We start from the raw sequence: 16200 nt of genomic DNA on the forward strand, positions 1-16200 counted from the left end.
TGTACATCTGCAATGTGTACTTTATTCATGAAGAGTCTTACACCGGAATGGCGTATTTAGTTACCGTTTTCACGAAGAGCCACACATACAAATTTTGAAGAAAAAGTTGTGTCAGAGAAATAGCCCGAAATGCTTGTTCTATTTCAAAACTGCAAAAATACCAATATGGAACAAATTTATGAAGTAAAACCCTCAAATCATCTTGGAGAGGTAAATGTTTGCTCGAACCAAGAAATTAAAATGAACACAGTGGTCAAAGATGTGTGTCCGCTCGTGGAATCGAAAATCCACGTTTTCGTACATTTTAGCCCTTCTGTGTAATTTTTTCCCCAGGGAAGGGCACACTTGTTTACACAAGCGCCACTGTAAATATAACAAAGGAATGTCCTTCGACGTTACCAAGGAACTACTACATGACCTACATGTAAGGTAGTGGGTTTGCGTATACATCATGTAGAAAATATCTCTTTGAGTATATGTGGTTCTGAAAAGAACCGGTTACTTGACGTTTCGGACAGTGAGTGCTCTGTCCGTCTTCAGGACTGATGCGATTCAACTGTGCTGCTGGTTATATTCTGTTGATGATCACTGAAGTGTGGGAATTGAGATCCAAGCTGTCATCAGTAGTAACATCAATGCCAGGAGATACCGGAATGAAATTTTAGTGTCAGTAGTGACGCAATTTCTGAATGGACACCCAAACATAACCCTGTTTCAACATGGAAATGCACAACCTCATGCCACCACAGTGATTACCCAGTATCTTGAGCGCAATGTCAGTTGAACTCCAACCATAGCCTGCCTTCTGTCCAGACCGAAGCCCAATGGAGCATGTGTGGGATGAACTCAACCACAGCATCCAGTCACGTCCTGTGGTGCCTATAGAACAGCTCAGGAAGTTACCATCATGTGACTGATTCATCAATCCATGCACCAAAGCACTTTAGCGTGTATCTCAGCGATGAGAGAGCATACACAACTCGATTTGCACGATAATTAGTCCATTTCTAGTTCAATATACTTACATTTAGAAAACCACATTAGGTAACTTTTTGCCAATATTTGAATATTTGATCAAGCCTAATCTTTAACTTTTTGGTATTACGGTTTAGGATAGAAAAACACATTTATAAAATGATCAATACACCTAATGTATGCTGAGACTAGTATACTCTATTTGTGAACGTATAGGCCTCCGAAGCCAAGCATGATTCACATGGATTGTGGAGATATACAATTATGTTGTACAGCAGAATGTCACCAAAACGAACACGATGTCGTCCTGAAAAATGCTCAGGTTACCTTTCAGTCGGTAAATAAAACGAATGTTGTTTAATCGGTTCCATGGCGAATGTTAGCAACATGAAAAGGTCATTGTTTAAGATAGACGCACAATCAATTTGAAGCAAAATAATTTGCAGCTTCAAATAATTCATCATCGCGGGACATTGGAGGCCCTTGTCACTAAGTGTTAAGTGACCTTAAGATGTTAGTGGCTCTGGAGAGAGTTACTTCCAGTCACTTTAGCTTGAGCCATTGCGGCGTTTGGTTGGAGAAGAGAAAAATGTGTCTGTTTTTGCAAGAGCAAATTCATTAGTAATGCCCCGCGCCAGTTCCAAGCGGCGGGCTCCTTCTGGGCGTTCTAGAGGGCGGCCTCGCTAGTCTTCCCGTCCAGGGTGCACCCTGGTAATTAGGCCAGAAGTATGTCCGCCGAGCTCATTAATAAAAGTTATACATTCAAAATATTCTATATTAGAGGGTCCTGAGAGCCATGAAACTGAGGAATTCAAGAAATATGAGACTGGACCTCTGCGCCGGACTCGGGGCTTCCAATTCTGAGCAATTTGGATGCAATCGGGTATGAAAGTGGCACTATTTGAGCCATTTTGCTGAGGGAGGGTTTTTCAAAATGGCTACTTTTCTGGACAGGGACATTTTCTGCATTTTAGGGGTGGTCTGCTTCTGGTGAAAATTTCTCAAAAATTCATTGGTCAACCCCCCGAAAATTGAAAGGAAAATGAAAGAGGACATGTGGAACATCATTTTTCTGTGCAGCCTGAACACCTGTGAGAGTTGTGAGTATTTTTAAAATATTTGTGAAGTATGGGGATTTATCACTGCTGTCTATGGGAATTTATTTGTAGTGGTGCACCCTATAGATCCGGAGAATGGTGGCGGCCATTTTGTTTTGATGGGGATTTAAAAAGATGTTTTTTGCTGCTTTTTCGGCGCATTGAGATTAAATTGAAGCAAAATATAACAGAACACAAAATAATTTGCACTCTGTACTTTTGAATTCCAGGTTTTTATTGACAAGAGCAGAAAAAACAAGCATAGTGGAGTAAACGTTTACCGGTAAGTGAACCATCATACACTATGGACAACATTGAGTCATTCGAATCATTCTAGTTTCTGCTTGCTGTCCTTTTTTTCTTCCTGGCTAGTTTATTTATATAATTATTGAGATGGAAACCCAGATACAAAGTTTTGTAGTGAGATAAAATCAAGTAAATCCCAATTTTCTGCTTGGGAAAATTTAATTTTGACTGCTGATAAAGTCGAGGATATAGAGGGCGGGCAGCATGTCGGGGGTGAAAGTTAAAACACACAGTGCATTAAGACTGACATGACTGCACTAAAATTTGTCTGCAGCCTAATAAAGTGGACAATTTCAAAGGTTGCCTTGCCAAAAGGACGCTTGACTTTGTCATTCGCCACAGCAAGCGGCGTCTTTCCTGCAACCCTGCACTTCACGTAGGTTTTGCACGATTGCTCTTGATCTGGTTGCATGTGCCCATTTTTGTGACAGTTTCACCATGTTCACGACATTTGTTGATTTATTTGCAGGACATTCCTTGAAGGGACAGTTGTGTCCATTACTGATAAGAGCCTCCTTCCATCAGCTGTGGAAATTCTGTGTTGTACAAACCCCAACATTTCTCAGTCGGCATCAACGTGGGCTGGCCATCAGAATCAGGATTTCCTCTCTCTGTGGCGTACATGTGCATGTATGCATGAGGACAGCATTGCAACTAAGCCCACTGCAGAAGGCTTGATGTCAACAAACCGCCATGCTGCTCGTACCCCTGTGACTGTCCGTTGGACTCTGGCACTCGAGTTTGTCTGAGAAATCGTCTCGGCAACATCGGGACGGAGCAGCGTGACATCCTTAAATTGTCAGCACTGCATTGGACTGGTCCTTGAAGACTCATCTCTGGCAACAACTACTTCCTATTTACTCCTGTGTTTGCCTTATATAGACTGTTGGTGAGTTCATCTGAAATGGACTGTAAGTTTGACAGGGACAATTTGTGGCCATTCTGACGCCAGCCTTTGCTACATTTGCAGACTGTACATTCCAATCAACCCAGTATTGCTGCAGAACTAGTTGGCTGTGCAAGTCTGATAAATTTTCTCCTGTGTGTGAGCATATGACAAAATGCATGTGGCCACACAGACTCACTGTCAAACCCCATAATAATGAACACAGAGCACATCAAATATACTTGACAAGCATGACATGGAATAAGATTTCTTTTATTTTATTAGGGTGTGGTGTGTATGTGGGGGGGGGTTGGAAGATAGGACAGTAACCTGGCTAGTACAATTGTGGCTAGGCTGTGGTCGGGGCAGGGCCTGGGAATCATATATCCTCGGCTTGTAGTTTTATAGAATTGGGCAGCCACGACCAGGGATTAACCCTGACATTTAGTACTGAATCCTCCGATTTCAGTATGATTTTACGTACACCAATGCATAGCATCAGTGTCCATTGTGTACAGCTGTTGATCTTCTGTTGGTGTTTCTTTGTTGCAATAAATTGAGAAAGAGCCAAAATACCAGAGAGCCTGATGTCACATTATCATCTGTAACATACAGAAAGTCCCACATACACTTTCCAAAGTCCAACTGTGTGTATAAACTTATAATTAGAACCCTCCCCCTTTCCACCCAGGATCCGCCCCCAAAGTGGGCATATCCACAACACAATGAGCCCGGATTGACCGCAAAATGGAATGTTTGTGTTAAAGAGGGAAATTTTGTCTAGATTTGGCGAGGGAAGGAGAGAAATAAGCACCCTCAAGATGCACAAGGCATGCACAAGGCATGCACACAGGCATGCAGTTTTCCTATTCAAATTGTGCAAAATGGCATAGCCATACCCTTATGCGTTTACCTCTGCGGTTTCTCCCAGGGGCGATATTTTTCAATTTTTTTTTACATAATGACTTCGGATATATTCTGATTCTCTTAAGAGTGCTGTTGTGTCACAATGTGAAAGTTGCCCGCTATTAAAGGGTGCACTTTGGTAATTAGGCCAGAAGTATGTCCGCTGAGCTCATTAATAAAAGTTATACACTCAAAATATTCTATATTAGAGGGTCCTGAGAGCCATGGAACTGAGGAATTCAAGAAATATGAGACTGGACCTCTGCGCCGGACTCGGGGCTTCCAATTCTGAGCAATTTGGATGCAATCGGGTAGGAAAGTGGCACTATTTGAGCCATTTTGCTGAGGGAGGGTTTTTCAAAATGGCTACTTTTCTGGACAGGGACATTTTCTGCATTTTAGGGGTGGTCTGCTTCTGGTGAAAATTTCTCAAAAATTCATGGGTCAACCCCCCGAAAATTGAAAGGAAAATGAAAGAGGACATGTGTAACATCATTTTTCTGTGCAGCCTGAACACCTGTGAGAGTTGTGAGTATTTTTAAAATATTTGTGAAGTATGGGGATTTATCACTGCTGTCTATGGGAATTTATTTGTAGTGGTGCACCCTCCAGAGGCGCTGGAGGTCGGGGCCCTTGCAGGGTCTATTGCACCGTGGCACGCATCGCCCGGTGGCGAATTTTTTTCCCCAAACGACATTGCAATGGAGTGTACTTTGACTGCATCTGATTGGCTCGTGCGCCACCATTACGTCACATCCAGTACAATTTTTTTCACATAAGTCATCGCCACATTTTTCTTACAACTAACATGGAGGCGTTGACTTGTATGCATGCGGCTCAGTTCGCATCCGTGCAGACTGATTTTCAAAACTATCATACACTATCGGTAAGTCATATGATTGTGGCCATGCTGTAGTTTACAGATTCGGCATTTAAACAGCATTGGGTGTTGAATTGAATCGTTGGGTATCACATGAAAAGAGAAAAAATCAGCTTTAATAATGTGTGCACACGCAATATCCATGTTCACTCGCAATATGCATCGTGTGTGCAGCGCTGCCTCTGCACATTCAAACTTCAAAGTAACATTTTCTCCCAATTTACAGTTGTCAATTTTTAAAATTGGGTCAGAATCTTGAGAGAGCGTCGCCTAAGGTGAGTGACTTTGTAGAAGCAATAAAAATTTTTCTTACACATACACACGCTAAATATGTATTTGCCTGTAATCGAGGACCCCCGTCGTTCCTGTTCAAGTGTTTGTACTCATTAACCTTTTAGGAAGAGCTCCCATATGTTTTGTGAACGATTGTCAATAGGGGACCTTTGGCAATGGAAATGTCTTTGTCATGCCTTGGTGTCCTTCGTGAGCAATGTCGATAATCGATTGTGCGAGTGCTTGTGGAATTACGATACGATTTCCATGCAGCAGCAGGTCGCGGTCAGTTATTGCCGTTAGTTCTTTGCGCACTTTGACTCTTGAGGGTCGCAAGAGTCTCTTAGTTGTGGGGTTGTCTCAAGAGTGTGTCTCAGCTATGGGTGGCGACCACGTCGATGGTCGACGGGAGAACCGGGTCGTCGCGAGTGGCAGTGCGGCTTTTGCCGAGGGTGACCGACTTGGGCACGGCGTTCACGGAAACGAAGTGACATGTTCCTCTGCGAGGCGTTGTTCGCGGCTGGTGGCTCTTGGATGTCCATAGGGGTGCCGTGACATATAGTCCGCGGGATTCAGCTTTCCTTGCTGATACTCAACGGTGAAGTTGTACTCCTGCAACTTCATTAACCAGCGCTCGATACTTGTCGGTGCTTGGCTGTGCTGGTTATTGAACAGTGGGACTAACGGTTTGTGGTCTGTGATGGCGGTGAAGGTACTACCGTACACGTAGAGGTGGAAGTGAAGTATTGCCCACGTGATAGCGAGAGCTTTGCGTTCCGTCTGGGAATACCGCTGTTCAACGGGTGTCGGAGATCGACTGTCAAGAGCAACAATCGGCAGTTCATCCCTGTCGTTGCGTTGGGCAAGAATACCGGCTAGGCCGAACGGGCTAGCATCAACGAGCTATTCAGTCTTCTTGCCGGGGTCGAAGTATGCCACGGTACAACAGTGTACGACTCGTTCACGAATCTGCGTTTGCTGGTGTTCCGGTCCCCAGTTCCAGGTGTAGTGTTTCTTAGTCAACTCGCGCAGTGGGGCGGAAATAGTGGCAAGGTCTGGTAGAAAACCGGCTCTAGTACGTTACCAGGCCAGGAAACTCCTGACCTCGCTGGCGTTGGTGGGGTCAGGAACTTGTTGGATGGCTTCGACTTTCTTCTTGTCGGGAGAGATGCCACTGGAACTGAATACATGACCGAAGTATTCAACACGTGACTGAACGAAATTACATTTATCTCTGTTCAGTGTTAGGTTGCATTCGCGAAGACGTTGTAGACAGGCTGCAAGTCGTGTGTCATGTTCGGCTTGCGTGCGACCACACACGAGGATGTCATCGCTGATGTTTAGCGTACCCTCCAGACCACAGAGTACTGAGGAGATCGTGTTTTGGAAGACTTCCGCTGCTGAGCTTACACCGAAATTTAAACGCTTGTAACGGAATAAGCCTTTGTGCGTTGAAAACACAGTCAGATGGCGCGATTCTGGGGCCAGCTCAACTTGGTGATAGCCTGCGTTAAGGTCCATTTGGCTGAACACGGTAGGGCCATTGACCTGAGCGAGGATATCGTCGATGGTGGGTGTTATGTGGCGTTCGCGTTTAATAGCAGCATTGACGTTTCGCATGTCCACGCACATACGAATCTCACCTGGTCAATTAGGTTTTTCGACCACATGTATGGGTGAGACCCACGGAGTTGGCTCATTGCTTACCGGCTCAATGATGTCAAGGCGAAGTAGCTTGTCAAGTTCTTTCTGAACTTTCTTGCGGACATGGAACGGGATACGACGGTGTGGCAGGGCAATCGGTCGGACAGTCTCGTCCACGTGCAGCTTGCACTGAATGTTCTTTAACTTACCGATACCAGTGAAACGATCTGCGAATTGTTCCACAAGACTGTCCATGGGCTTATGAGGGTTGTCGGGGTGAAGGTTGTAGGCCACATGGATGACGCGGAGAGCAGACACTGTTTGGAAACTGATCAACATGTCTCCAATGGTTTTGGTGACATAGAAAATGCAGTTCACTTGGGACCCCTTATAAGCAATAGAAGTGTCAAATGGGCCAACAATGTCCAGGGGTGTTGAACTACCATAGGCAAAGACTTTGGCTGCATTGTCCTTGCACAGTGGCGGTTTGGAGGACAGTTTGTTGTATACAGCCAGACACATGACATTAACTGACGCACCTGTATCAATGATGGCTGGCAAGGGAGTTTCGTGGACTGTTACCGTGATAACCGGATATTTGGTGTGTGGCAATGACGATACTCCGAACACATACTCATTGTCAGATGAGCTTGTAGTACTGACAGTATGATCAACTGGATGCTCCTTTGCTCTGCTCTGAGGTTTGGCTGATTTGCCACGACTCAAACAATGTTTGGCAAAATGATTGAGTTTACCACACGAGTGGCATGTCACCCCCTTTGCTGGGCATTGTTGTGTGTGAGGAAACGTACCTCCACAGTTGCGACAGGGTTCAAAGCGTCTGGGCTTGGACGACCGTGAGGATTTTCTCGGTTCACGTTCCTTCATATGAGGCTTTGAAGTCATACGGTTGGCTGCGTCTCTGCTCGAGTGCTGGGATTGCTGTTCCATGTCTTTGGATTGGCTGTCAGCCAGTTCGTACGCTCGGGCTGTGGTGAGCAACTTTGAGAGACTGAGCTCTGTTTCACGAAGTGCATAGCGTCTCAGCTTTGATGAGGTACAACCATGGATGATTTGTGATTTCACCTCACTGTTCTTGTCATGGAATTCACAAGTTTTGGCGAGTTGTTGCAGGCGGGTTGCAAAATCTGCGACAGTTTCGCTGTGTTGTTGTTTTGCCTCACGAAAAACAAAGCGTTCGTCCTCGATGTTCTTGCTCGGTTTGAAATACTTTGCAAGAGCACTTTGCCCTGATTCATATGTAGAACCAGTGTCCAATAGAGTCTCGAAGATGTCCATTACTTCAGGGCCAGAGTAATGTAGAAGCAATGCCCGCTTTTGTTGGTCGTCATGACTTTGAATGCAACAAACAAATTCTCCAGCCTGACTATGTATTTCCTCCACCGTACGCCGGTAGTAGATGGTTCATGATGAGGCTGGAAGGCTGGGAATGACGGTAAATTAGTTGCGGACATGTCGACTATCACAGTTATTGTACGGCGGCGAGGTATATTACTACTGGTTAATGCGTGTTACGTAGACACATGTACGGAGACGAAACGTTTTGACGTTACTCACTGACTCAGTCTTTCTGACGTGGAAATGCACTGTTCACGGTTACAATCGGCGGTAAAATTCACTTTGCTAATGTTGTAGGGTTCCTCCACAACACGGAAAAATCCCGGACTCGTCGCCAATTGTGATATCCTAAGGCGTTTAGCTTAGAATGAGAGAGTGAGACATACACGCTGTTTTGGGTGGCTGTACTGCAATCACGAGGAGTGCGTGACCCTTGACCTTTAATGCCTTCCAAGAATACTACAATGTATACAATCTGTAAGCCAGGCATTAAGTTTCATGTTAGCCACGGACAAGACGACAGATGTCCTGAAGTCTGTACCAGGACAGAGCTTTCATGCTATGCTCCCATGGCTATTGACCGAATAAATTCATACCAGCTCCAACTCGAAGGCCCTATGTTTCCACCACGACATGTTACAAACAAAAACGAGATGACCAGAACAGATGCTTGTAAGTGAGAAAACAAAACAATAATTAGTTTCACAAGTTGACTCTACGTGAACTTATTAATTAAACCTCATATCAAGTGAAGTTTGTGAACACAGTTTTCATGATTTTTCTAAACTGAAGCTCTACAAAAAGATGATTTTTTAGTCCGAATATTAAAAAAAATCAATCCAGTGATTTAAAAAGCAACTATTGTGCTATAACATAATGGTTGAAGAAATATCCCATTGTGCATATCGCAAACTTTGTCGAAACTTGATATGCATTTTATATCTTATTTCTCAGGGCTAAAGTCAAAGATCCTCATCTGCCAAGGTTTGCTACTATAATAAATATCCAGCACACCCACAACCACCGGCTAGTCTGTGCTGATGCCTTCAAATTCCGTGATGTTTCTGAGGACTCTGTGATTGCCAAGTTCACTAAGCTGTACTCCAAGGGACATTCACCCTCATCCACCCTGAACACCCACAAGCTGGACTTGCAGTTGGAACATGGAACTGACTACCTCTATGTATCCGCTAACAGAGCAAAGTGCCCTGACCAGCATTTTTGCCACAGGTACTTGTCAACATCAAATGTGGTATTTTGTATCCAAGGCCAGAAAACTTACACTTTTAGGCATAAACTTTGACTGGCTGACTACAAATGTCATCACCTTTAGTGGTCATGAACCAAAGTGGACTAAAACATGTTCAACACATTTCTGAGGTCTTGTGTGATAAAGATTATGATGCTCCCTTTTTGAGTGCAGCTTAAGGTATATCAATGCACCTGAGGGTGTTGAGATGTCTTACACTTACTTATCCCAAAATAAAACAAGCTTCACACCGCATAGCCCTGAACAACAATCATTGCACCTAAAACTTTATAATTAAACCTGTCTCTTTTGATGATGTTCAAGTTTGGCTGGTGGAATCTAACAGTCCAAAACAAAGTAATAATCATGGGTCTATACCTAGCCAAAAAAAATCATAAAACTTTATTTCAATGAAACCAATGCATTTAAAGCAAGTGCACTTTTCATTTCCTGAAAGATCATGAGATATATATCATTGACCCAAATTGGTTTTCATGTCAGACACTGTTGTGATGGCTGTGTGTTTAATGAACATTGAAAACATCCTGTAATCAAATCAACCAAGAAGCTTTTGGAAGACCAATTATTCTACTCAACGACAATAACATTAGGCACATTTTTAATATTACCCCAGCTTTTCTGCAAACATGTCAAATTTTCAACTGAAAGGTTTTTGGTGGGACAGGCTGTATTCGCTACACCTACAATAAAGGTACAAATAACGTTACGAAATTTCTTGTAATTCGGACAAACAACACTATACTTCATACGTTTATTTCTCTTATTTCTTTCAACATTTAGATTGTACAGGAAAATCTTTGACAAGGCTTATGGGGCAGCTTCCGGTGAGAAAATGACACATGACCTTGAAGCTTCCATCAAGTCTTACAATCAGGAACGGGGTCTAGAGTGCTGCAAAATGGATCAGGTGAATGGCAATTTGGTGATTGCAGTGTGCACACCCCTTGTGCGAAGGATCCACTCCAAACATCAGTGTAGCGGGGAGCTTGTATTTGTGGATGCACCAGGTGGGATAGATAGATATGATTGTAGAATGTTTATGATTCTGACACACAGTGTGGCTGGAGGATTGCCACTTGGATGTTTGATAACCACATCTGAGTCTAAAGAGACTGTTGTTGCAGCACTCAAGTTGTACCAGCGGATGATTCCAGAGGATGGTTTCTATGGAAGAGGAGAACAAGGCCCAGTTGTTTTCCTCACTGATGACAGTGACAGCGAACGCCAGAGTCTACAGAAGTATTTCCAAATTCAATCACCCTCTTGTGTGTCTTCCATGTACTTCAGGCCACTTGGTGATTTCTGTGGGAAGGCAAAAACAGCATCCGTAAAGAAGACCGACCCCATTTGTTGGAATTAGTTAAAGGCATGGTGTATGCTGACACAACTGAACATCTTGAAGAGATGTATGACAAAATGAACAGAGATGCCATTGTCAAGAAATACAGCTGCTTCCTGAAGTATGCTAAACACCTGTATGATCGAAGACAGCTGTGAGCAATCTGCTTCAGACGTGACCTACCTCTTCGTGGGAATAACACAACTAACTATGTGGAGGCCTCGATGCGAATCATAAAGGATCAGATCTTTCAGCGTGTAAGGGCGTACAATCCTGTTCAGCTTTTGAATTTCTTGTTGACAAGAATGGTCACTTACTACGAAAGACGGTTATCTGATCTAGCCAAAAGACGAATTGATGCAACCATATCCAAGAGATATCTTCCCGGGAAGGGTAAGATCACTGCGGAGATGGTGAATGAGTTGGAGTTCCCCCTCTTTGAGGTTCAAAGTGAGTCAGATCCGGATAAGAAGTATCAAGTTGACATGTCAATGGCAATGTGCACATGCAATGCAGGCCTCAACGGTGCACCTTATAAGCATAAGTATGCAGTTGTTAAGTTCCGTCAGGTGCAGTCTTTCAATTTTTTCCCCATCAATGATGAGATCATGCGCCATAGGTTACCCTTCTTAGCTACTGGACAAGATCATGTGCCTGAGGGTTGATTTGCACCCCTTCGTATGGATCACACTGAAAGATCCATGTCAAGAACAGAAATGCAAGAAGTGGAACAAGTGCCTGACTCAGTAAACATGAACATTCCTTCCAATGAGGATGAAACTGAAGAAACAAGGCAGCACGAAGACCTAGGGAGTTCTGCACAGGAGTTTAGACTAGATGACTTGGAGGCAGGATTGCATTCCTTTGCATCAAAGCTCACAGACCAAATGAGGGAGAACCCAGAAGAACTTGCACCAGCTGTACGCACCTTCATCAGACAGTTTAAGAACTCAAGAACTCACTCATCAACAGTTTCAGCATTAATGTCATTCGGCAAATACTGCGGAGTAGCCCAGTCATTAAGTTATTAACAGAGGGGCAACTTTCGTAGAAAAGGGGTCCATATTGGGGTACAGCCTACTGCTGTTGCATGAAGAAGCACACATCTTGGGGGGAGACGATGTCTTCATACCGGTCGGAAATGTAAAGCTGCAGTACAAGACAAGGGCCAACTTGTCCCCAAAAAGAGGCCAAGAAGGGCACCACATAATCTGGCAAGGTATGTTCAAACAAATGAAAATATTGGCAAAGACCATACCTCAAAATGGTAATTTTACCATGAGCATTAGTGTTCTTTTGGAATTTGAGATTACTATCAATTCATATACCACTTCATAGATGTAATTGCCACAATGTGAAAATATATACCATTTTTAAGTACCAGCAACAAACTCAACAATTATGTGATAAATGTAGCAATACGAGAATATGGTCACAAGGATTAACTTACAGAAATGATTAACTTGTACAAGAGTAGTTGTTTCATTTGTTAAATAATAACCATACTGGTACTGTTTTCACGGACTTAGTATTGTGAGTACTAATTGCAAATAATTCTTCTCTCAAATTTAATCATTGGGACAATAGTGGCAGTTGATCTTTTCATGCTTACCCATGCACATTCAATATACCCGTTGCCTCCATTGCATGCGAGTCACATCAACCTTTACTAGGAATGCAAATGCTGGAATGTTTTAACAAAATGTGGCCATTCCTGTACTTTAGTAATTGTGCTTGAAAATTCGTGTTATTCATTTCAAGGAAATTGATTGTCTTCTGTGTAAGTCCATATAACAGCCCAATCTGAACTTTGAGTTCCCTTTTTTTCTTGCAGCAAAGTATTCAAGAAACGGGCTCAAAGACAGATTGTCTCAGCAGTATTTTCTGTCAAGTTTGCTGTGTGCTTTTTAGAGTCCGTGACAGCGAGTCTCCTGATTAATAAATGAAACAGCGACACAGTGGAAAAGCTTTCTTATGGATTAAATAGGAACTGTTAGGCTGCGCCTCCCTGTTGTGATTCTTGTATTTTCGAAGACTCAAATTATACAGGGGTGAATCAACAGTGTTCAAACTAGAATAGAAGTACATGTACATGCAATAAAAGCGGCATACAATTTTCATAAAACAAGAGCATGGCCTCTCTTATGTTTAAAAAGGAATGATGTAAATATAAGTGTGCTTATTGTTGTCTAATACAAGCAAGATTTTTAGTGACACAAATTTTATTGCACTGAGCATATTTCAGATCTCGCTTGTGGAATGAAATATAAACAATAGCGATGAAATACTGGAAATAAAGCAGTGAGAAAATGCGTATTTTTTGCATGGCCAAGGAATTCGGACTTAGTCGAAGTTTTTTTTAAATAAAGCTGTTATGAATCTAACTATACAAATCGACATCACAATTTGCCGCCGTGCAGCGACTAACATAACGTTCCTGCATGCTGTGCGTATAGGATTCATATAACAGAGGGGTATCGTTACTTTGTACTAGAAACGTATGTGTGCTTTTCTTTTTCTTTCATTTTATACTTCTTGAAACAAGCAAGAAACACAGCGTCGTGATTGCGACTTTATCCTATTTTTAGTACGGCGACAGTAATCGCGAACAGCTTTTGCGTACTACGCGAGAACTGCGATGTTTACGTTTTCATGAATGGATGAAGTAATGGTTGCGGCCAGCCAATCAGATGCAGTCAAAGCACACTCCATTGCAATGCCGTTTGGTAAAAAAATTCGCGCACGGCCTAGCCTGACACTTTTTTTTTCGGAATGAAATAACAACATAAAAAACATCTGTTCTCCACTCTAAACTCACTATTAAAGCCGTATTTATGAAACAATCTTGGTCTCCTTCACCGCCTCGTTCACCAACGGTGGCCCCATCGTCAGCCCGATCGGGATCCCGTTGGCGCTCTGGTGGCACGGTGGGTTGGAAGGTAAGGCTAAGCGCCACGGACTTTGTATTCTTCGTCGTCCTCGGGTTCTTCTTGGTCTGGTGAGCTGATATTGTCTGAAGAAGAACCGCTGTCTGACGAGTTCATCACTTCTTCATCAGTACTATACCCCTCTCAAGAGTTGTCCCTTAATGTCGGGTCCTTCGGTTTAAGCCGTTTTTTAGGAGAATATCTCGGTCCTTTCAGTTACTAGACTGCGAGCTTGAGCCAGTGTAACTGACACACGCGTTGCCATAATTATGTGCATTTTCGTGGCCGCGCCAGCAAAGTGTGTACAAGCAACAGCCGGGCAACCGTTTCGGTGGTGCAACGTTGACAAAAGCCGTATTTATAATATGTAAATGAAGGGATAACGGCACTCTTCTTTCACGAAAGCTAGCCATGGTAAAGTGAGTTTTTAACCAAAAATATTGCTGAATCCGGTTTTATGTGACATAGATGGGTATAATGGGTTCCAAGTACAATAAGACTACAGCCAGATTTCTTCCATTTTCAGCCGTTGGGCCTGCTCTTTAAAGGAGCAGATCGATATTTCCCTCGAGTTTTCAAATGAACACATTCCTTTTTAAACTGCCTGAACGGTCATTCATCTATGTCTAGTCCGTAGTCTCCGTTTTTGAAAGTTTGACAGCATTCAAACTCAAATGAGTAGTTTGCAGTTGATTTTACGGTTTTGTACGTATCATGTGAGAGAAGTTTGAAACACACGCATGAAAGGTTGAGATTCAAAAACACTATTTTGTAATATAAGGTAAAGGAAGGTATAGGTAACAAAGTATTTTGCTCTGCTCAGCTGTGAGACTATAAATGTGGATCAAGGTAACTTTGATTCCATAAATTAATCACGGTGAGCTTGGCAAAGTCTGTCCAGTTTACATGTTAATTAGGCCATGTTCTGGCAGATAGATCAGATGCATTGGCAATTATTAACTTTTCTCTGGTTAGGGTGACATCACTTACCCGTTGTGTTGCTATACTATCAACCTCGTTACCAGTCTTGATCAGGATTAGATTATTTAATAGATGCAGGAGACACTATGTCTACGGGCCGTATAGGCTCTAATGTCCCATATAGGCGCCAGTGCTGTGTATACATCCACTTACGCCAAAGGCCTGTATAGACTAAATTTTGAGCGTTTCGCTGACTTCTGCCATCCAACCCAGGAGTTATTAGTAGGCCTCTGCATTCCAAAGTCAGCACTTGGTGTGGCTTCTGGTTTAAACGTTGATAGCTTGTAGTAAATATATATGCATGACTGCATCCCGTTGATTGAAGTTTGATAGGGTGCATGGTTATCGATATAGGCCTAACCAGCAAGTAGCTTAGGTAAAGGTGGATGAAAAAATTGGAAAATATTTAGTGGTGTGGCTTTTCACACTCTTTTGGAATAAAAAGAATGAACTTGCAGAAAGAAGTAGCCTTTAACTGATAATTTTTCAAAAACAAAGCATTTGTTTACCCTCTTGGGTATTGCAAGGCCCCTCCCCCCGAATGGGTTGAGGGTGACACAATGACAAACACTAGAAATATGATTTATTTCTATTTGAAGATAAAATCCAATTGCACGATTAACTACATTTTGATATACGTGTATTTCATTGGTTGTGGGCTTGAAGTGGAAATCAAATTGCAGGGTTGGGGGAAACTCGCCTGGAATGTAATTATATTTAAAAAAAAAAAATCTAAATGTAAATTTTCAATTTAGGTCAGGTTAAAGGAAATATTATTCCGAATAAAAAAATAACCTATCATCTATGAGATTGTGACTTGACTGGTTCCCATGGTAAATAAGAGAAAAACATTAACCAGTTTTACAAGCCACTCCGCCTAAAGAATTGTACCTTTGTTGCCAAAGACTTTGTTACTACCACTAGGGTATGACGTACTTGCTGGCACCAGCTTGCAACGCTGAGAGGGGTCGAGGCTAGTTGTTAAAGGGGCAAGTTGCTACCTCGCTGTTTTTCTGAAAGATAAAACATTCCAGGAAGATTTAACCCAGTTACAAAATTGCCAATTCAAACTGCATCTTCGTGTGAGAATGAAAAAGGTTTTTTAAGCAACATATGTCTCCGTCGTACATAAGAGGGATCGCGGCAATTTCTGAATTGTATAATTACTCAACTTTCTCGGGGAGAACATGCCTTCTCCAGCGTATTCGCCAAAAATTGTATTTTTTTTTCAAATAACAAATAACAAGGTAAATTGTGAAATGTTTTACATGTATTGTGCAGATACTACTAGCTCTTGGTGCAAGCCAGTGACAATTTTCCTTCACGCCTGACTGCTCCATTCCGCTGATCAAAAAAT

General features: G+C 42.7%; 1 pseudogene across 1 annotated transcript; it reads left to right on the forward strand.

The window, feature by feature from the left end:
- Positions 1-8693: 8693 nt before the first annotated feature.
- On the forward strand, positions 8694-13132 carry LOC110989650 (uncharacterized; annotated as a pseudogene). Its single transcript, XR_015426137.1, has 4 exons — positions 8694-8701; positions 9281-9556; positions 10377-11585; positions 11709-13132. The product of XR_015426137.1 is annotated as an uncharacterized LOC110989650 (transcript).
- The last annotated feature ends 3068 nt before the right edge of the window (positions 13133-16200 follow it).

Source organism: Acanthaster planci, linkage group LG08 (assembly GCF_054643075.1).
Source record: "Acanthaster planci isolate LZ-2023a linkage group LG08, COTS_SCS, whole genome shotgun sequence".
Lineage (NCBI taxonomy): Eukaryota > Metazoa > Echinodermata > Asteroidea > Valvatida > Acanthasteridae > Acanthaster > Acanthaster planci.